The sequence below is a fragment of the Macaca thibetana genome, chromosome 4, assembly GCF_024542745.1.
Source record: "Macaca thibetana thibetana isolate TM-01 chromosome 4, ASM2454274v1, whole genome shotgun sequence".
Classification (NCBI taxonomy): Eukaryota; Metazoa; Chordata; class Mammalia; order Primates; family Cercopithecidae; genus Macaca; species Macaca thibetana.
This window is the reverse complement of record NC_065581.1, coordinates 119,626,291-119,649,943: the sequence shown is the minus strand read 5'-3', so window position 1 is coordinate 119,649,943 and position 23,653 is coordinate 119,626,291.

The window sequence follows — 23,653 nt, the reverse complement described above, 5'->3', positions numbered from 1 at the left end:
AAAATGAAGTTCATGATGATTTTAAGGTTTATTAAAGAGTTCTTGAGTTCTTGTCTTTCACAATATGTTTGAAGGTATGTTTGAAGTTTCTTTTTTTTTCTTCAGTTCATATACTTTATTTTTTAGAGCAGTTTTAGGTTTACAGAAAAACTGAGGAAAAAGTACAGAAAATTCCCATATACCTCCTCTTCCCCTTCCCCTATTACTCACATCTTGCATCAGTATGGTGCATTTGTTAAAATGGATGAACCAATATTAATCTATCATTGTTAACTAAAGTCCATAGCTTAAATTAGGGTTACTCTTTGTGTTGTACAGTTCTGTGGCTTTTCAAAAAGCCATAATGTCACTCAGTCACCATTTTAGTGTCATACATAATAGTTTCTCTGCTATAAAAATTCCATATTCTCCACTTATTCATTCCTCCTCCCTAAACTCCTGGAAACTACTGATCTTTGTACTGTCTTCACAGTCTCACTTTTTCCAGAATATTACGTAGTTGGAATCACATAGTATGAAGTCTTTTCAGGCTGGCTTCTTTTACTGAGCCATATACATTTAAGGTTCCTCCAAGTCTTTTCAGTCTTTTCATAGACAGATAGCTCATTTATTTATTTTTTTTAAATTTTACTTTATGTAAAATAAAGTATGTTGTACATGTGCACAAAGTGCAGGTTTGTTACATATGTATACATGTATACATGTGCCATGTTGGTGTGCTGCACCCATTAACTTGTCATTTACATTAGGTATATCTCCTAATGCTATCTTTCCCCCCTACCCCCACCCCATGACAGGCCCTGGTGTGTCATGTTCCCTTTCCTGTGTCCAAGTGTTCTCATTGTTCAATTCCCACCTATGAGTGAGAACATAGTTTGCTGAGAATGATGGTTTCCAGCTTCATCCATGTCCCAACAAAGGACATGAACTCATCCTTTTTTATGGCTGCATAGTATTCCATGGTGTATATGTGCCACATTTTCTTAATCCAGTCTATCATTGATGGACATTTGGGTTGGTTCCAAGTCTTTGTTATTGTGAATAGTGCTGCAATAAACATATGTGCCCATGTGTCTTTATAGCAGCATGATTTATAATCCTTTGGGTATATACCCAGTAATGGGATGGCTGGGTCAAATGATGTTTCTAGTTCTAAATCCTGGAGGAATCGCCACACTGTCTTCCACAATGGTTGAACTAGTTTATAGTCCCATCAACCGTGTAAAAGTGTTCCTATTTCTCCGCATCCTCTCCAGCACCTGTTGTTTCCTGACTTTTTTTTTTTTTTGAGACAGAGTTTCACTCTGTCACCCAGGCTGGAGTGCAGTGGCGCGATCTTGGCTCACTGCAAGCTCTGTCTCCCAGGTTCATGCCATTCGCCTGCCTCAACCTCCCGAGTAGCTGGGACTACAGGCACCTGCCACCACGCGAGGCTAATTTTTTTTGTATTTTTAGTAGAGACGGGGTTTCACCATGTTAGCCAGGATGGTCTCGATCTCCTGACCTCGTGATCCACCCGCCTCAGCCTCCCAAAGTGCTGGGATTACAGGCGTGAGCCACCATGCCTGGCCGTATTTCCTGACTTTTTAATGATCACCATTCTAACTGGTGTGAGATGGCATCTCATTGTGGTTTTGATTTGCATTTCTCTGATGGCTGGTGATGATGAGCATTTTTTCATGTGTCTGTTGGCTGTATAAATGTCTTCTTTTGAGAAGTGTCTGTTCATATCCTTCACCCACTTTTTGATGGGTTTTTTGTTTTTTCTTGTAAATTTGTTTGAGTTCTTTGTAGACTCTGGATATTAGCCCTTTGTCAGATGAGTAGATTGCAAAAATGTTCTCCCATTCTATAGGTTGCCTGTTCACTCTGATGGTAGTTTATTTGCTGTGCAGAAGCTCTTTAGTTTAATTAGATCCCATATGTCAATTTTGGCTTTTGTTGCCATTGTTTTTGGTGTTTTAGACATGAAGTCCTTGCCCATGCCTATGTCCTGAATGGTATTACCTAGGTTTCCTTCTAGGGCTTTTATGGTTTTAGGTCTAATATTTAAGTCTCTAATTCATCTTGAATTAATTTTTGCACATTGATTTTGTATGTTCTTCCATTTGTTTGTGTCCTCTTTTATTCCACTGAGCAATGGTTTGTAGTTCTCCTTGAAGAGGTCCTTTACATCCCTTGTAAGTTGGATTCCTAGGTATTTTATTCTCTTTGAAGCAATTGTGAATGGAAGTTCATTCCTGATTTGGCTCTCTGTTTGTCTGTTACTGGTGTATAAGAATGCTTGTGATTTTTGCACATTAATTTTGTATCCTGAGACTTTGCTGAAGTTGCTTATCAGCTTAAGGAGATTTTGGGCTGAGACAATGGGGTTTTCTAAATATACAATCATGTCATCTGGAAACAGGGACAGTTTGACTTCTTTTCCTAACTGAATACCCTTGATTTCTTTCTCTTGCCTAATTGCCCTAACCAGAACTTCCAACACTATGTTGAATAGGAGTGGTGAGAGAGGGCATCCCTGTCTTGTGCCAGTTTTCAAAGTGAATTTTTCCAGTTTTTGCCCATTCAGTATGATATTGGCTGTGGGTTTGTCATAAATAGCTCTTATTATTTTAATTCCTAAAGAATTAAAGAAATGTGGGTGACACATGTTTTACCAAATGGAGAATATCAATAAAAAGATAGAAATTATAAAGAAAAAACAAATAGAAACTTTATAGTAGGAAAAAAATCCAAATAAAATAAAAAATTCACTTGAGGGGCTCAACAAGAGATTTGGTCAGAAGAAACCATCGGTGAACTTGAAAACAGTTCAACATAGATTAGTTACCCAGTCTGAGGAATATAAAAAAAGAAATAAAATTGAACAAGTGAATATAACCAAATTTAAAAATGGATAATTCATTTGAAAAGACAGTTCTCCATAGACGATATACCAACAGCCAATAAACACTAAAAAATGCTCAACATCATTAATAATTAGGTAAAAACAAATAAAAACTACAAGGAGATGGCACTCGACACCCCCTCGGATGGCAACAGTAAAAAAGATAGTCAATAGCAAATGTGGGTGAGGAGGTGGAGAAATTGAAACCCTAATGCGTTGCTGGTAGAAATATAAATTGTAGAGACACTGTTGAAAACAATTTGGCCATTTCTCAAAAAGTTTAACATAAAACTATGATAAAACCCAGCAATTCCATTCTTAGATATGTATCTAAGGGAATTGAAAAGATACATTCACACAAAATCTTATCTATGAATGTTTATGACGACATTATAATAGCGAAGAAGCAGTAGCAACACAAATATCCATTAACTGATGACTGAATAAATAATATGTGATATATCTGTACAATACAACATATTTGGCTTTAAAAATAAATGAAGGGTTGATACATGCTGCAACATGGATGAGCCTTGAAAACATCATGCTAAATGAAAGAAGCCAGATATTAAAAAAAATTGTGTGATTAACATATATTAAGTATCTAAAATAGAAGTATATTAGTAGTTGTATTAGTCAGTTTTTGCATTGCTATACAGAAATACCTGAGACTGGGTAATTTATTTAAAAACACATGTACCCTAAAACTTAAAGTATAATTTAAAAAATAAATTTAAAAAATCAGAATAATTCCCACATTCTCTGCAGTTGCCCATAATTTATAAACTATTTTTATTTTTCATTATTTCTTGATTATTTAAATTTAAAAAATTATGGTGAAAGTATTACATGAAAATAATTGCTAAATACTTCTATAAAGCATATGTATATATAAAATTATTCACTCTTTTCTCTCATTGATTTGTCCCATTTCATTGATTTGTGCCATTTGCTAGAAGAATCACTTTGTTTTTAACTGTTTGTTCTGGTATTTACCTGTCATGTGAAAACAATATTCCTCTTGATAAATCAATTTACTTTCTATAGGGTATGTTAGGATTTTTACTGATTTATACCTTATACTTCATATTCCTTTCCTCACTTCTTCCATATATGATTGATTATGTCTAAACTTTTAGTTACATCTTTTAAAAATAAATAAATAAATAAACAAATAAATAAATAAATAAAAAGTGGTTTAATTGGCTCATGTTTCTGCAGGCTGTACAAGCACAGGGCCAGTATCTGCCTCGTTTCTGAGGAGGCCTCAGGGAGTTTTACTCATGGTGGAAGGTAGGGCCAGAGTAGGCACATCACATGGCAAGAACAGAAGTAACAAGGAGGAGGTACCACACACTTTTAAACAATCAGATCTCATAAGAACTCATTATCTTGAGGACAGCACCAAGCCATGAGGGATCTGCCCCATAAGCTAATCACCACCCACCAGGTCTCACCTCCAACATTAGGGATTACATTTCAACATGAGATTTAGAGGGGAAAAATACCTAGACTGTATCAGTGGTTGCCAGGGGACAGGAAAAGTGGTGAATTGGCTGCTAGTAACTGTGGAGTTTCTTTGGGAATAAAAGAAATGCCCTGGCATTAGATAGTAGTGGTGTTTGAGCAACATAGTGAATATACTAACAACCACTGGTTGGTAATCTTTAATATGTTAATTTTATATTATGTAAATTATATCTCAACTGAAAAGTAACCATGCTTAATATTTTCAAGCCAATACATGAAAAGATGGAGATTTGACTGGAGAATTGGATTCTATTTTAACAAATCAAATAGAAATCCCAGAAATAAAAATGATTACTTAAAAGCAAAAAGGAGGAAGTGCCACACACTTTTAAACAACCAGATCTCATAAGAACTCATTATCTAAGAATTTAATATAGGGTTTAATCAACAGACGAGACAGAGTAGAGGCCAAGGTAGGAGGATCACCTGAACCCAGGAGTTTAAATCTGCAGCAGTGAGCTGTGATTGTGCCACTGTACTCTACCCTGGGTGACAGAAGGAGAACCTGTCTCAAAAAAAAAAAAAAAAAAAAAAAAAAAAAAGGGAGAGGGAGACAAAATTAAAAACAAAGAGAGAGAAGTTGAAAATCATTCAGCTAAAAAAGGAAAAAAGGATACATTATTCAAAAGATCCACAGTAATACCAAGTTTTCAACAAAAAATGATGGAAATCAGGAGCTGGTGAAATGACATCTTTGAAGTGTCCAAAGAAAAAAACTGTCAATCAATACCCAAACTGTCAATTCAATACTCAAGGAAAATATCTGTCACAAAAAGAGGGTAAAATAAAGATTTTTTTTTTAAAGATAAAGAATATTTTGTTAGAAGAGATGCAATAACAAATACTAATAATCATCATCCTACTAGTAATAATAATAGCAAGTTTCTGCCCTTCAAGTAGAAGGGACATGATCCCAGCTGGAACTACATACAAACGGAAAGAATAAAGAACACTGGTACATATTTGGTTAAATGTACATAAATATTTACCGTTTAAAGCAACAAAACCACAATACATTCTCATTTAATGTTAGTAATAGGTTTTTGAAAATTTTGAATTTAGCAGGTTTGCAAATAATATTGTTTTATTCAATGTGTCCTTACAATGTTAATGAGGGAAAAAATTGGATCTGTTATACAATGTTTCACTGGAAGTCTCAGTTTCCAAGAACGCGTTGACAATGTTACATGAAGGCTTATTGTAACATATTATGAGGTTTACACTATATAAAGAATGTGTGAAGGTCCATTTAAATATATCTAGACATGAGGATAATCATTAAAAAAATTTATAACTAAAAAACTAATAAGAAGGTGGGAAGAAGATGGAATGATTAGAAAAATGAATCCAAAATAAGTCATGAAAGGAGTACACAGAATAAAAAGAAAACATAAGCTAAGAAAATAAAATGTGGGACAAATTTTTTAAAGACAGATTTAAACCCCAAAATGTCATAATTACATTATATATAAATAGACTAAGCCCAGTGAAAGTTTTTCTCACTTTAAATAAAAAGCTGGAAGTTATTAAGTTTAGTGAGGAAGGCATGTCTAAATCTGAGATAGGCCGACAGCTAGGTCTCTTGTACCAAGCTGTTAGCCAAGTTATGTAAGAAAAGAACACAAAAATGAGAAGGAAAAGTTCTTGAAGGAAATTAAAATTGCTACATCTGTGAACACATAAATGATAAGAAAATGAGACAACCTTATTTCTGATATGGACAAAGTTTGAATGGTCTGGATAGAAGATCAAACAAGCCAAAAGATTCCCTTAAGCTGACATCTAATCCAGATCAAGCCCCTAAGTCTCTTCTATTATATGAAGGCTGAGAGAGGTGAATAAGCTGCAGAGGAAAAGTTAGAAGCTAGAAAAAGTTGGTTCACAAGGTTTAAAGAAAGAAGCCATCACCGTAACATAAAAGTGCAAGGTAAAGCAGCAATTGCTGATTATAAGCTGCAGCAAGTTTCCAGAAGATCGAGGTAAGATGTTTGATGAAGATGGCTATACTAAACAATAGATTTTCAATGTAGATGAAATCTCCTTATGTTGGAGGAAAAATGCCTGATTTTAAAGCTTCAAAGAACAGGTTGACTCTTGTGAGGAGCTAACATGGCTGGTGGCTTTAAGTTGAAGCCAACACTCATCTACCATTCCAAAACTTTTAGGGCTCTTAAGAGTTACACTAAACCTACTCTAACTGTGCTCTATAAATGGAACAAGAAAGCTTAGAAGACAGAACATCTCTTTACAGTGTGGCTTATTTAATATTTTAAGCCCACTGCTGAGACCTACTGTTCAGAAAAAAAAAAGACTCAAAGAACTACTGATCATTTACAATGTACCCGGTCACTCAAGAGCTCTGATGAAAATGTAAAAGGAAATTAATGTGGTTTTCATGCCTGCTAACACAATATCCATTCTGCAGCCCATAGATCAAGGAGTAATTTTGACTTTCAAGTTACATTCTTTAAGAAATACTTTTATAAGGTGATAGCTGCCATAGATAGTGAGTAGATCTGGACAAAGTAAGTTGTAAGCCTTCTAGAAAGAGTTCATTCTGGATGCCATTAAGAACACTTCTGATTCATTAGAGGTCAAAATATCAACACTAACAGGAGTTTGGAAGAAGTTGATTCCAGCCCTGATGGATGACTTTGGGAGGTTCAAGACTTGACTTCAGGAGAGAAAGCAACTGTAGGTGTGCTAGAAATAGCAAGTGAACTAGAGTCAGCAGTGGCTCCTGAAGATGTGACAGAATTGCTGTAATCTCATGATAGAACTTGAAGGGATTGCTTCTCATGGATGAACAAAAAGTATGATTTTCTGAGATGGTATCTCTTCCTGGCGAAGATTCTGTGAGCATCATTTATATGACAACAAAGGATTTAGAATATCACATAATCTTAGTTAATTAGGCAGAGGCAGCGTTGGAAAAGATTGTCTTCAGTTTCAAAAGAAATTCTATTGTGAGTAAAATGCTATTATATCAATAAAACCCAGGGCATGCTCCAGGGAAATTATTTATGAAAGGAAGGGCGGAGCAAGATGGCCGAATAGGAACAGCTCCAGTCTCCAACTCCCAGCGCGAGTGACACAGAAGAACGGTGATTTCTGCATTTTCAACTGAGGTACTGGGTTCATCTCACTGGGGAGTGCCGGACGATCGGTGCCAGTCAGCTGCTGCAGCCCGACCAGCGAGAGCTGAAGCAGGGCGAGGAATTGCCTCACCTGGGAAGCTCAAGGGGGAAGGGAATCCCTTTTCCTAGCCAGGGGAACTGAGACACACAACACCTGGAAAATCGGGTAACACCCACCCCAATACTGCGCTTTAAGCAAACAGGCACACCAGGAGATCATATCCCACACCTGGCCGGGAGGGTCCCACACCCACGGAGCCTCCCTCATTGCTAGCACAGCAGTCTGTGATCTACCGGCAAGGCAGCAGCGAGGCTGGGGAGGGGCGCCCGCCATTGCTGAGGCTTAAGTAGGTAAACAAAGCTGCTGGGAAGCTCAAACTGGGTGGAGCTCACAGCAGCTCAAGGAAACCTTCCTGTCTCTGTAGACTCCACCTCTGGGGACAGGGCAATAACAAACACAGCTGAAACCTCTGCAGACGCAAACGACTCTGTCTGACAGCTTTGAAGAGAGCAGTGGATCTCCCAACACGGAGGTTGAGATCTGAGAAGGGACAGACTCCCTGCTCAAGTGGGTCCCTGACCCCTGAGTAGCCTAACTGGGAGATATCCCCCACTAGGGGCAGTCTGACACCCCACACCTCACAGGGTGGAGTACACCCCTGAGAGGAAGCTTCCAAAGCAAGAATCAGACAGGTACACTCGCTGTTCAGAAATATTCTATCTTCTGCTACATCTGCTGCTGATACCCAGGCAAACAGGGTCTGGAGTGGACCTCAAGCAATCTCCAACAGACCTACAGCTGAGGGTCCTGACTGTTAGAAGGAAAACTATCAAACAGGAAGGACACCTACACCAAAACCCCATCAGTACATCACCATCATCAAAGACCAGAGGCAGATAAAACCACAAAGATGGGGAAAAAGCAGGGCAGAAAAGCTGGAAATTCAAAAAATAAGAGCGCATCTCCCCCGGCAAAAGAGCACAGCTCATCGCCAGCAACGGATCAAAGCTGGATGGAGAATGACTTTGACGAGATGAGAGAAGAAGGCTTCAGTCCATCAAATTTCTCAGAGCTAAAGGAGGAATTACGTACCCAGCGCAAAGAAACTAAAAATCTTGAAAAAAAAGTGGAAGAATTGATGGCTAGAGTAATTAATGCAGAGAAGGTCCTAAACGAAATGAAAGAGATGAAAACCATGACACGAGAAATACGTGACAAATGCACAAGCTTCAGTAACCGACTCGATCAACTGGAAGAAAGAGTATCTGCGATTGAGGATCAAATGAATGAAATGAAGCGAGAAGAGAAACCAAAAGAAAAAAGAAGAAAAAGAAATGAACAAAGCCTGCAAGAAGTATGGGATTATGTAAAAAGACCAAATCTACATCTGATTGGGGTGCCTGAAAGTGAGGGGGAAAATGGAACCAAGTTGGAAAACACTCTTCAAGATATCATCCAGGAGAACTTCCCCAACCTAGTAGGGCAGGCCAACATTCAAATCCAGGAAATACAGAGAACGCCACAAAGATACTCCTCGAGAAGAGCAACTCCAAGACACATAATTGCCAGATTCACCAAAGTTGAAATGAAGGAAAAAATCTTAAGGGCAGCCAGAGAGAAAGGTCGGGTTACCCACAAAGGGAAGCCCATCAGACTAACAGCAGATCTCTCGGCAGAAACTCTACAAACCAGAAGAGAGTGGGGGCCAATATTCAACATTCTTAAAGAAAAGAATTTTCAACCCAGAATTTCATATCCAGCCAAACTAAGTTTCATAAATGAAGGAGAAATAAAATCCTTTACAGATAAGCAAATGCTTAGAGATTTTGTCACCACTAGGCCTGCCTTACAAGAGACCCTGAAGGAAGCACTCAACATGGAAAGGAACAACCGGTACCAGCCATTGCAAAAACATGCCAAAATGTAAAGACCATCGAGGCTAGGAAGAAACTGCATCAACTAACGAGCAAAATAACCAGTTAATATCATAATGGCAGGATCAAGTTCACACATAACAATCTTTTTTTTTTTTTTTTTTTGAGATGGAGTCTCGCTCTGTCGCCCAGGCTGGAGTGCAGTGGCCGGATCTCAGCTCACTGCAAGCTCCGCCTCCCGGGTTTACGCCATTCTTCTGCCTCAGCCTCCTCAGTAGCTGGGACTACAGCTGCCCGCCACCTCGCCCGGCTAGTTTTTTTGTATTTTTTTTAGTAGAGAAGGGGTTTCACCGTCTTAGCCAGGATGGCCTAAATCTCCTGACCTCGTGATCCGCCCGTCTCGGCCTCCCAAAGTGCTGGGATTACAGGCTTGAGCCACCGCGCCCGGCCCACACATAACAATCTTAACCTTAAATGTAAATGGACTAAATGCTCCAATTAAAAGACACAGACTGGCAAACTGGATAAAGAGTCAAGACCCATCAGTCTGCTGTATTCAGGAGACCCATCTCACAGGCAGAGACATACATAGGCTCAAAATAAAGGGATGGAGGAAGATTTACCAAGCAAATGGAGAACAAAAAAAAAGTGGGGGTTGCAATACTAGTCTCTGATAAAACAGACTTTAAACCATCAAAGATCAAAAGAGACAAAGAAGGCCATTACATAATGGTAAAGGGATCAATTCAACAGGAAGAGCTAACTATCCTAAATATATACGCACCCAATACAGGAGCACCCAGATTCATAAAGCAAGTCCTTAGAGACGTACAAAGAGACTTAGACTCCCATACAATAATAATGGGAGACTTCAACACTCCACTGTCAACATTAGACAGATCAACGAGACAGAAAGTTAACAAGGATATCCAGGAATTGAACTCATCTCTGCAGCAAGCAGACCTAATAGACATCTATAGAACTCTCCACCCCAAATCAACAGAATAGACATTCTTCTCAGCACCACATCATACTTACTCCAAAATCGACCACGTAATTGGAAGTAAAGCACTCCTCAGCAAATGTACAAGAACAGAAATTATAACAAACTGTCTCTCAGACCACACTGCAATCAAACTAAAACTCAGGACTAAGAAACTCAATCAAAACCGCTCAACTACATGGAAACTGAACAACCTGCTCCTGAATGACTACTGGGTACATAACGAAATGAAGGCAGAAATAAAGATGTTCTTTGAAACCAATGAGAACAAAGATACAACATACCAGAATCTCTGGGACACATTTAAAGCAGTGTGTAGAGGGAAATGTATAGCACTAAATGCCCACAAGAGAAAGCAGGAAAGATCTAAAATTGACACTCTAACATCACAATTAAAAGAACTGGAGAAGCAAGAGCAAACACATTCAAAAGCTAGCAGAAGGCTAAAAATAACTAAGATCAGAGCAGAACTGGAGGAGATAGAGACACAAAAAAACTCTCCAAAAAATCAATGAATACAGGAGTTGGTGTTTTGAAAAGATCAACAAAATTGACAGACCACTAGCAAGACTAATAAAGAAGAAAAGAGAGAAGAATCAAATCGATGCAATTAAAAATGATAAAGGGGATATCACCACCGACCCCACAGAAATACAAACTACCATCAGAGAATACTATAAACACCTCTACGCAAATAAACTGGAAAATCTAGAAGAAATGGATAATTTCCTGGACACTTACACTCTTCCAAGACTAAACCAGGAAGAAGTTGAATCCCTGAATAGACCAATAGCAGGCTCTAAAATTGAGGCAATAATTAATAGCCTACCAACCAAAAAAAGTCCAGGACCAGATGGATTCACAGCTGAATTCTACCAGAGGTACAAGGAGGAGTTGGTACCATTCCTTCTGAAACTATTCCAATCAATAGAAAAAGAGGGAATCCTCCCTAACTCATTTTATGAGACCAACATCATCCTGATACCAAAGCCTGGCAGAGACACAACAAAAAAAGAGAATTTTAGACCAATATCCCTGATGAACATCGATGCAAAAATCCTCAATAAAATACTGGCAAACCGGATTCAGCAACACATCAAAAAGCTTATCCACCATGATCAAGTGGGCTTCATCCCTGGGATGCAAGGCTGGTTCAACATTCGCAAATCAATAAACATAATCCAGCATATAAACAGAACCAAAGACAAGAACCACATGATTATCTCAATAGATGCAGAAAAGGCTTTTGACAAAATTCAACAGCCCTTCATGCTAAAAACGCTCAATAAATTCGGTATTGATGGAACGTACCTCAAAATAATAAGAGCTATTTATGACAAACCCACAGCCAATATCATACTGAATGGGCAAAAACTGGAAAAATTCCCTTTGAAAATTGGCACAAGACAGGGATGCCCTCTCTCACCACTCCTATTCAACATAGTGTTGGAAGTTCTGGCTAGGGCAATTAGGCAAGAGAAAGAAATCAAGGGTATTCAGTTAGTACAAGAAGAAGTCAAACTGTCCCTGTTTGCAGATGACATGATTGTATATTTAGAAAACCCCATTGTCTCAGCCCAAAATCTCCTTAAGCTGATAAGCAACTTCAGCAAAGTCTCAGGATACAAAATTAATGTGCAAAAATCACAAGCATTCTTATACACCAGTAACAGACAAACAGAGAGCCAAATCAGGAATGGACTTCCATTCACAATTGCTTCAAAGAGAATAAAATACCTAGGAATCCAACTGACAAGGGATGTAAAGGACCTCTTCAAGGAGAAATACAAACCACTGCTCAGTGAAATAAAAGAGGACACAAACAAATGGAAGAACATACCATGCTCATGGATAGGAAGAATCAATATCGTGAAAATGGCCATACTGCCCAAGGTAATTTATAGATTCAATGCCATCCCCATCAAGCTACCAATGAGTTTCTTCACAGAATTGGAAAAAACTGCTTTAAAGTTCATATGGAACCCAAAAAGAGCCCGCATCTCCAAGACAATCCTAAGTCAAAAGAACAAAGCTGGAGGCATCACGCTACCTGACTTCAAACTATACTACAAGGCTACAGTAACCAAAAGAGCATGGTACTGGTACCAAAACAGAGATATAGACCAATGGAACAGAACAGAGTCCTCAGAAATAATACCACACATCTACAGCCATCTGATCTTTGACAAACCTGACAAAAACAAGAAATGGGGAAAGGATTCCCTATTTAATGAATGGTGCTGGGAAAATTGGCTAGCCATAAGTAGAAAGCTGAAACTGGATCCTTTCCTTACTCCTTATACGAAAATTAATTCAAGATGGATTAGAGACTTAAATGTTACACCTAATACCATAAAAATCCTAGAGGAAAACCTAGGTAGTACCATTCACCACATAGGCATGGGCAAAGACTTCATGTCTAAAACACCAAAAGCAATGGCAGCAAAAGCCAAAATTGACAAATGGGATCTCATTAAATTAAAGATCTTCTGCACAGCAAAAGAAACTACCATCAGAGTGAACATGCAACCTACAGAATGGGAGAAAATTTTTGCAATCTACTCATCTGACAAAGGGCTAATATCCAGAACCTACAAAGAACTCAAACAAATTTACAAGAAAAAAACAAACAACCCCATCAAAAAGTGGGCAAAGGATATGAACAGACATTTCTCAAAAGAAGACATTCATACAGCCAACAGACACATGAATAAATGCTCATCATCACTGGCCATCAGAGAAATGCAAATCAAAACCACAATGAGATACCATCTCACACCAGTTAGAATGGCGATCATTAAACAGTCAGGAAACAACAGGTGCTGGAGAGGATGTGGAGAAATAGGAACACTTTTACACTGTTGGTGGGATTGTAAACTAGTTCAACCATTATGGAAAACAGTATGGCGATTCCTCAAGGATCTAGAACTAGATGTACCATATGACCCAGCCATCCCATTACTGGGTATATACCCAAAGGATTATAAATTATGCTGCTATGAAGACACATGCACACGTATGTTTATTGCAGCACTATTCACAATAGCAAAGACTTGGAATCAACCCAAATGTCCATCAGTGACAGATTGGATTAAGAAATGTGGCACATGGCACATATACACCATGGAATGGAATACTATGCAGCCATCAAAAAGGATGAGTTTGCGTCCTTTGTAGGGACATGGATGCAGCTAGAAACCATCATTCTTAGCAAACTATCACAAGAACAGAAAACCAAACACCGCATGTTCTCATTCATAGCTGGGAACTGAACAATGAGATCACTTGGACTCAGGAAGGGGAACATCACACACAGGGGCCTATCATGGGGAGGGGGGGGAGGGGGGAGGGATTGCATTGGGAGTTATACCTGATGTAAATGATGAGTTGATGGGTGCAGCACACCAACATGGCACAAGTATACGTATGTAACAAACCTGCACGTTATGCACATGTACCCTACAACTTAAAGTACAATAATAATAAATAAATTTAAAAAAAAAAAAAAAGAAAGGAAGAGTCCAACGGTGTGGCAAACTTCATTGTTGTCTTATTTTAAGAAATTACTGCAGTCACACCCGCCTTCAGTAACCAGCACTCAATCAGTCAGCAGCCATCAGCCTTGAGGCAAAACCTTCCTCCTGCAAAAAGATTACTACTCGCTGAAGCCTGAGATGATCATTAGCATTCTTTAGCAATAAAGTACTTTTAAATAAGGTATGCACATTATTTAGACATAATGCTATTGCATACTTAATAGACTACAGCATAGTGCAAACATAACTTTCATACATACTGGGAAAACAAAAAACTGTGTGGCTCACTGTATTGCAATATTAGCCTTTCCATGGCAGTCTGAAACCTAGCTCAGTATCTCTGAGATATTCTTTTAATGTGTAAGCTGCTTTCTTTTTATATCCTGTATTCAGTTTTCTGATGTACCAGGCTTTGGATCTTTTGTTGGTATTCCTCCATTCAGGATGCAATCCTTTCCTCTTGATGGTAACTCTTGATATTATAATAACTGTATTTCTCTGCTATTAGAACTGTAGTGTATTCTGTTCTCCTTTGCAAAATCTTTGATCCTTGACCCTGACCTGTAAAACAGCAATGTTGACTTACATGTGAATTAAAAATTTCAATTATTTTCTATCTCTCTGCTATTGTCATGGGCTATTGGTGATTTTATTTGTTCTTGTTGACGTACATGTTTTCTGGGGGAGTGTATGTGGAAGAATTTGAAATTAAGTGGTCACAATCAGCCCATGGGAAACCAGAAGCTCTATTTTTTAAGCTCTGATGTTTGAAGTTAAGAAGATTGGTGATATATCTGGAAAATCTTCAGATTGTATAATTAATAGTTTAGCATTCATATTTTATATTATAATTTTATATCTTTGTGAAAAAATTATTTCTCAGGCTGAAACTATGAATATTTTTTCAGCATTCTTTTGCACCTAGATTTAGTTCTTCAGTATCAATTAATTTGAAAGTAATTTTGGTCTTTCTATTTTTCATATCATCTTTAATTGAAGAGCAGCAAATTCACTGCGATTTAGAAACCTAATCTCAGATTATCAGACAGATAGAATTAAATAAACAAGAAATTGTATTCCACTCCTCTTCTGTTGTATTTTATTGTTAGGTTTTTGCCTTGTATGCTATCAATGGTGGGTTTTTTTGTTTGTTTTTTTTTTTTTTTTTTTTTGAGATAGAGTCTGGCTCTGTTGCCCAGGCTGGAGTGCAGTGGCGCCATCTCAGCTCACTGCAATCTCCGCCCCCTGCGTTCACACCATTCTCCTGCTTCAGCCTCCCTAGTGGCTGGGACAACAGGCGCCCGCCACCACGCCCGGCTAATTTTTTGTATTTTTAGTAGAGACAGGGTTTCACCTCGTTAGCCAGGATGGTCTCAATCTCCTGACCTCGTGATCCGCCCGCCTCGGCCTCTGGAAGTGCTGGGATTACAGGCGTGAGCCACCGCTCTCGGCCAATGATCTGCTTTTAACTCCTGTTTCCACATGAAAGATGTTGATACAAATGCCATTTCTCATTTTGGGGATTATTTATTTCTTTTGTTTTCCTTCAAACATCTTTTATTTTTTCTTTTTATTTATTTATTTTTGAGTGAGAGCTTCACCCTTGTTGCCCAGGCTGGAGTGCAATGGCGCGATCTCAGCTCACCACAACCTCCGCCTCCCAGATGTCATTCTCCTGCCTCAGCCTCCCTAGTAGCTGGGATTACAGGTGCCCACAACCACGCCGGGCTAATTTTTGTATTTTTATTAGAGACGGGGTTTCACCAGGTTAGCCAGGCTGGTCTGGAGCTCCTGACTTCAGGTGATCTGCCCACCTCAACCTCCCAAAGTGCTGGGATTGTAGGCGTGAGCCACTGTGCCCAGCCTCTTTAACCTATGTGGAAGAATTCTACTAGTCACAAAGATAACTTTTTAGGGGAATTTGACTTTCATCTGAGCCATTAAAATATCACAATCCTATATGCTTTCTACTTACAAAAACAAATCTCTCAACTATTTTGTAAGAAAATGTTAAAAAATTCTCTTAATTTAAAAAAAGTCATCAAGAATTTCTATAAGAGATCCTTATGTTTTCACAATAATGAACATGTACTTCTTGTTACATTTTAAAAAATTAAATTTGCATTATTTTGGCGATCTTAAAGATGATTACAAAGAATGAATAACTCTAGGTTCTAGAATTTTTTAAAATAAAATGCTATAATCAGGATTTTGACATGATTGACAATTTTATTTTTCCTAAGGTTTATCATGATGAAATTAAAGTTTTTTATTATTTAAGAACATTGTAATATTCTTTATCACTGGAGAAATATAGATTAATCACCTGCTATATACACCAGGTCTTGTTTTAGATGCAGAAGATGTGGAAACAAATAATAAAGAGGAGAATCTTGCTCTTAAGAAGAAAACAGGGATTAGATAAGCAAATAAATGAGTTAATTGATAGATAAAATATAGTTGATTTTTGTTTAAGAACTAAAATAAGGTATAATACGAAAACATTACTGTGTTTGATTGGATGGTTAAGGTGAACAATATTCTAGGAAATGGAAACAGAAAGATGGTTAGTATTGCCAGAAGAAAGCAGGGGATGAAGAGAGTATTTTATTTTATTTTTAAATTTGATCATCAAATTAGACTAAATTAATATTCATGTCGACAATATTTGAGAATAATTTAAGAATCTAGTGATTATCTAAAAATACTTCATTGACTGAATCATTTGTCTTTGGAAAGCTCAGTTGGCTCTTTTGGTTATGAGCTCTCTTGTACCGAATGCCAGTGGCAATGTGGTTTTAAAGAAATGGTGCTCTCTTTGAAAGAAATACTTCCCTCAGGATAGCTTTTCAGCACTAGCAGCTGGGTAGCTCTCTGCAGGCTTCCAAATGGTCCTTGAGGCTCTTACTGTGCAATGAAGAAGATAAAGTGTATGTTGCCTGTCGATGTTAAGGTCTTCTGCAGTATCTTTTCTACCTCACCATGTTTACAAAACAACATGTAATACCATCTGCCATAGCAAAGAAAGTAAAACACTTTTCCTCAAATAAATTGCACATAAACATAATAAGATGTATGTGTGTGTATGTATGCATTATAAACTCCGTTTCTAAATGAAGGAAAATGATATAATTTAATGTGATATGGATAATTGTATCCTTTTCTAAAAATTATGATGATGGTTCTACAATGAGGAGTAGCTAGTGCTTATTGAATGAGAGAGAGGTCCATCTGGATGTTCAATGCTGTTCAAAACAATAGATTAACTGCTTGTTGGGAAGGAGTGGTTCAGCTATGCAAAGAAGGTAGGTGTAGATAAAAAGTACTCAGTGCAGTGAGAGAGGCAAATAAAAGTTAAATGTCAGAGCATATGAAGGTAGAGAAAGATTCAAAAATCACAAAAATATAACTGGAAAACTAAGGAACAGTGATATAAAATTTAAAAAGATACAGATAATAAATACAAATAATTTATTTAAGATATTAATGAAAATACAAAATTATGTGTATTATGATTTTGAGGGCTGTCCACTCAAATAATAAGATTAGGAAGCATAACTTTTGAAACTCTAAAGTAAATAGAATTGAACAGCAACAACAGCCAAAAAAAAAAAAAAAAAAATCAACACAAAAAGGAAAAAAGAAAACCAATAAACAGAAAATATAAAATAAAATAGCACAAATAATTATAAATATCCACTATTAAATAATAAGAATGGGATAAATTTTCCTGTTTGAAGACACTCAGTTTGGGTAAACTAAATATTGATGTACTTCCCGGCTTAAGGAGACACACTTAAAGCAAAATGTGATTTAAAATTGAGTATAAAATATTGAAAAAGAAATTTCAGGCAAATACTAACAATAAGAAAGTGGGTATGAATATTTAATAAAATCAGTATTCAAATAAAAAGCTTTGAATAGAAGAGAACAAAGAGACGTGTTATATATTGAAAAAGTGTAGTCTGATGAGAAGACAGTAGTAAGGGCTATCATTATTTTTTTCTTGTGCTAATTGAATTATCTCCCAACTAGACTGTCTTCTTTCACCCTTGATCCTGTATATCCTATTTTGAAAAGCAAAATCAGATTTTAAAACACCACTTCTTTATTTACTCTTCTATTGGCTTTCAGATTCATTCAGTGTGAACTTTCAAGTTTCTAGGAGATGCACCCTGACTCCTCCACCCCCATTACCTCTCTGATAATCTTATCTCTTACTGCATCCCTCAGGCTCACTCTGCTGCAGCCCAGTGACCTCCTTGCAGTTTCTTAGACACGCCACTCTCACCCTTTCACCTATGTCCGTTGCATCGGCCATTTCCTCTGTTACACTCTGCCCCGAAATCCACAGGACTAACTCCTTTACATCTTTCGGAATTTACCCTATTTAAAACAGCTATCTTCCCTCCCCACAAACTCCACATGACCAATTCCACCTACCATATCTCTTAGTCATTAGTTTTGTAAAAACAACATTATGTTAGCTATAGGAGAGCAAACTAGGGATGTGGACTTGATATTGACTGTCTAAGGTTGTCAGAATGATCACAGGATGGAATTTGTTGAATGATGCTGTGTCAGGATTACTTCTGTGCTCTGTCCATTTAAATTTCTTTGGACTCCATGAATAACTCCACTAAGTCAAAATTGCCACCAAATATAAAGAGAAATGTTGTTTCTCCTTTCAAATCTTGTTATTATTCAGAATGAACTACGTATCTATGCACTTAAACTAAAAAGAAGAGAAATAATTCTCTTTCATCAGTAAGGTCATCATTTGAGTTGCATTTTGAAGATGATTCAGGAACTTTTTGAAGATATAAACAGATATTGAATAAAATACGGTCTCTTTGAAGTCAATTAAGAATGTAGATGAAAGCAAGGAAATACAAATGTACATTAAAAATTGAAAAGCCACATGTAAAATATTTTAATTTTTTTAAAAATCAAATTTCATTTCAGTTATTTGCCTCTCTGAGTTTTACAGTTTTATGCTTAAGAAACTCCAGTGTAAAAGAACTTGATGTTCAAACTTTTATATAGTGTAATTGCAAAGAAAACAAGAAAAATCTCTATATACAGGTATGTATATTTCCCTTCCTCATGATTACAAGGATGCATAGTTTTATATGTTTTGACCTTATTTTTCTTCTATATTTTCAACCCTTTAGTATCTCATCTCTGGAAGTGAAAATCCATTCAGATGTTTGGAATAATATATGCTACACTGTTAATTAAAAAAATTGTTGTGGAATAATATGTGCTACAATATTGATTGTGGAAATTATTTTGATATAAATCTGGTTTTGATTGTACTGCCAAAGGAGAAAGCTTTTCAGGAGCCCACTGGAATAAATAAATTCAAGGCCTGACTCATAGGATGAGGTATACATGCAAAGGGAGCAATGTGAAGACTGCCATGACTCTAATGGAAAGGACAGAGTGTAATAAGGAGGAAAAAGTGATGGGTCCCTATCCTGGCCTGCTGTGAACATCAGCCAGTAGTGAATTGGCTCTTTTCTGAGACTGAAGATTGCTGCTTGATGCCTAGAATATCAACCAGAGAAGAGTTCAATGGAAACTCCTTGGAAATAGCTTATAGCACTTAAATGTTGCTATATTTTTACAAAGTTTATTCGTAATTTTAAAAATTGTATAATTTAAAGATTTTAATTCCTACAGAGACTTTTTAAGTAGATAATTTAAAATATCTAACAACGGATTTTGATTGAGTAGCAAGCAATGATCTTCATGAAACTCATGCGATTGATCACATTTGAGACTTGGTAGAGAAAGTATCTAATAATAAGATCTTTCAGCTGGGCAGAAATAAGACAACGTGAAGCAATCACACAGTGCTACATTACAGCCAGTGGCTACGAGTCTTCAATAAAGAGCAACTATCTCAGAAGAATCAAACCACTGCCTGAAATCTGGCCTTCACAGTAACGAAAGTGCAAATGACAAATGCAATATTTGATTCATATAGTTTTCCTTTTTGCCATTCTCAAATATCTGACTATTTTAAAGGAATGGATTGATTTAGGTACAGAAGCTATCTTTGGCAAGCTATTCCGATAATCTTTAAAATACTCATTTCCACTGGCCTAGAAATATGATTTCCAGAAAATAATATGAAATTCAGAAAATGACTTACAGCTGAGCATGGTGACTCACGCCTGTAATCCCAGCACTTTGGGAGGTGGAGGCAGGTGGATCACTTGAGGTCAGGGGTTCAAGACCAGCCTGGCCAACGTGGCAAAACCCTGTATCTACTAAAAAATACAAAAATTAAGTGGGTGTGGTGGTGGATGCCTGTAACACCAGGTACTCAGGAGGCTGAGGTGGGAGAATCGCTTGAACCTGGGATGCAGAGTTTGTAGTGAGCTGAGATCACACCACTGTACTCTAGCCTGGGTGACAGAGCAAGACTATGTCAAAAGAAAGAAAGAAAGAGAGAAAGAGAGAGAGAAGAAGGAAGGAAGGAAGGAAGGAAGGAAGGAAGGAAGGAAGGAAGGAAGGAAGGAAGGAAGGAGGGAAGGAAGGAAGGAAAATGACTTACACACAAAGCTACTAATTGAAATTTTACATAAGAGAAAATACACACAATCTCAACTGCATATAGTACTCTACTGTATATAGATATGTGGTCTTTTATATATAGTACATAGGTTAGATAAATAAATACATAGACAGACGTATAGACAGATATGGATCCATGTCTGTATATCTAATATAGTTTAGTCCATTGGGGCTGCTATAACAAAATACCTCACACTGTGTAGCTTTTAAACAACAGAAATGTATTTCTCATAGTTCTAGGGGGTTACTAGGAAATCTGTAATCAAGGTTTCAGCAGATTCAATGTCTGGTGAAGACCCATTTCCTGTTGCAAAGATGATGCCTTTTCTCTGCATCCTCACGTGGTGGAAGGAGCAAGGCAGCTTTCTGGGATCTGTTTTACAAAAAAGTGAATTAATTCCACTCATCATGGCCCCTCTGCCACGATCTAATCACCTCCCAAAGGCCCCACCTCCTAATACCATCCCAATGGGGATTAGATGTCCAAATATGAATGTTGAGAGGACACAAACATTGAAACCATGGTAATCTATATTTAGATCTATATCTAATAGATCAGACAAAATTATTGACACTTTTACACAGATATACACTGTGAATTATTTCTTCACACAGTAGAATACACTCATTATTTACACTTCTACACTTCTATAAGCTTCGTTACTTATTTCTCTATAACTTATCTTTATGAAAACCACATTTTGCTAGATATTAGGGAAAAATAAATTTAAAAATTTCCAAATAATGCTATTACTTTCTCTTCCAGCTTAATCTCCTTCAGTTTAAAATAAACTTTCTCAAACATTTAGTCAATTTAATGCCACATCCCTCATCCAGCTGTTTCTATATTTTTCCTCCTCCTGCCTGAGACAGTATTTCTAATGAAGAGAAAGTTTATTGTTCTGTGGGATTGATGGAGGGTGCCAGGTTTTTTGTAGAGCAGCTGATAGCTGGTTGGTATTCACCAAGTGTGGTTGGGTTGGTCCTATCTGTGGGCTTCTTGCTGGTGTCTGCCACTATAGACCATGGCTGGTGTAACCCGTGTTATGTTCACTTAGTTTAGGCAGTGCTCTGGGGAGCACAGCTGTTTCACCTTGTTGATGGGCCTCATTGGCTTCGTCTCATATCAGGGACACTCTGGTTTCTGGCAGAGATTCCTACTTAGTCCCCAGCCCAATAACATATTCTACAGTTCTTAGCTGTGGAATTATGCTAAGTAATACTAACCCCTGAATCTTCCTGGAAATTTCCCTGTTTATTCAGTTGCCCTCTTAATCTCCACTTGGGAGACTGGAGGAGGAACTACGGAGCTCTTTCTTGCCAAACAGTGGGTAGAAGCTGTGTTGAGATTGCCTCCCAACTCAGTAATCTGACCACTTGCTGTGCTGTCTGTTGCCATCCCACATTGGCAAGGTCACCGGGAGTGGGCAAACTCCACCTGAAGTTCAAAACAGGAAATGGGTAAAAACCCTTCAGCTTATCCCTCTTTACTCCCTGGAACTTTTGTGCATATGGGAAAGTTTGCACCCAAATGTGTGAATACTTGCTTCCCCTACTTCTGACCCTCTTTTCTCTTCCACAACCACTGTGGCCAGGGGGAATAGGCTTCCCCCTTCCATATGACAGGATATATCTTGTGTACCACCTCATAGTTTTTCCATGGTTGATTTTAGTCAACTTGACAGTCAAGGCCACCATATCTGTGTAGAAAACCCTTTCCCTCTTGTGAAGATCTGCATACAACAACTACAGCCATGTTAGGGGAAAAGAAAAATAAACAAAACATAAACTTTGATAATCAAAACTGAGAAATTACTGCCTCCTCTGTAAAACATGCTCTTCCAGAGGGATGAAGAAATACAATTTTTGGAAGAAATTGGGGAAGTTTAAATCAAGGTTGAAAAATTATGATCTATTGAATATTATTAATATGAAAAAGTAGAGAAGAAATTTTAAAGAGAACAAATAAGAAAAAGGAAAGGTGTTGAGGGTCTGCAGGCAGACAGTATGAGAAAAGACCATTTTTAATATATATTTTACTTTTCTAAATCCATCTTTAAGCTTAGTAAAATGAACTCTAATTACATTAACTATCATTTATTATATTGACAATATATGACAAATATGTGTTCTTATAAAACATAACCAAGGCTAAATATTTTAGGGTAAAAGTGAGTGAGTCATGGCTTAGAAAAAAAATCTTTAGTAATTAAGTATTAAAAACAACAGGACCCTTATTGATTGATACTACCTTGTTGATTAATTGTGGCTTCATAATTTCAGTTTAGGAGGAATTTAGGGAAAACAACCTTTTGAAAGAAGTAAGGGAATAGTAGGATAACAATAACAAAATTCTGTTTTATTGTACTGTCAATAAAAGTGAGAAAAAATCAATTTCATGTATAAAAAATGGTGGTAATAAAGTTGGGGTAATAGCTGAAAACTTTTTGAGCCCTGCCTAAGTGTCATCAATTTTTCTGATGGTCAATGAGGTCAAATTTTGAGAAAGGTGAACTGACTTGAGTTTGATTTACATGGATTAGAGTGCAGTTTCAATAACATTTCTGGTTTCCAGTGACACAAAGATAACTGATATTTCAGATTTTTTTTTTTTTTTTTACAAAAGATGACATGAATTATATGACATATCTGTAAGGGAAAATTATTTGATAAAGGAAATAATAAGAAAATAAAAAATAGTGTATCCTAATTATGAAAAGTACAAAACTGGGACTTTCATATTATATATCGAATTATCTAATTATATGTGTATATACACACATAAATATATATATGTATATATACAATATAATTATACAAATCTCTAATTATATGTAGTTATATTTATATATAATAATATATACAAATATATAGATTTGTATAATGATATCTAATTATAGATTTGTATAATTATATATTTATGTAAAATTTTATAATATAAATATATTTTATATTAAATATATAGAGATTTGTATAAATATATTATATATTTATGTGTATATACATATATTATCTCTTTATATGTATATATACACTCATGTATATTCTATTTAAGCTAATATTTTTAACAGTTGAATTCAAATCTACACTTTTGTGG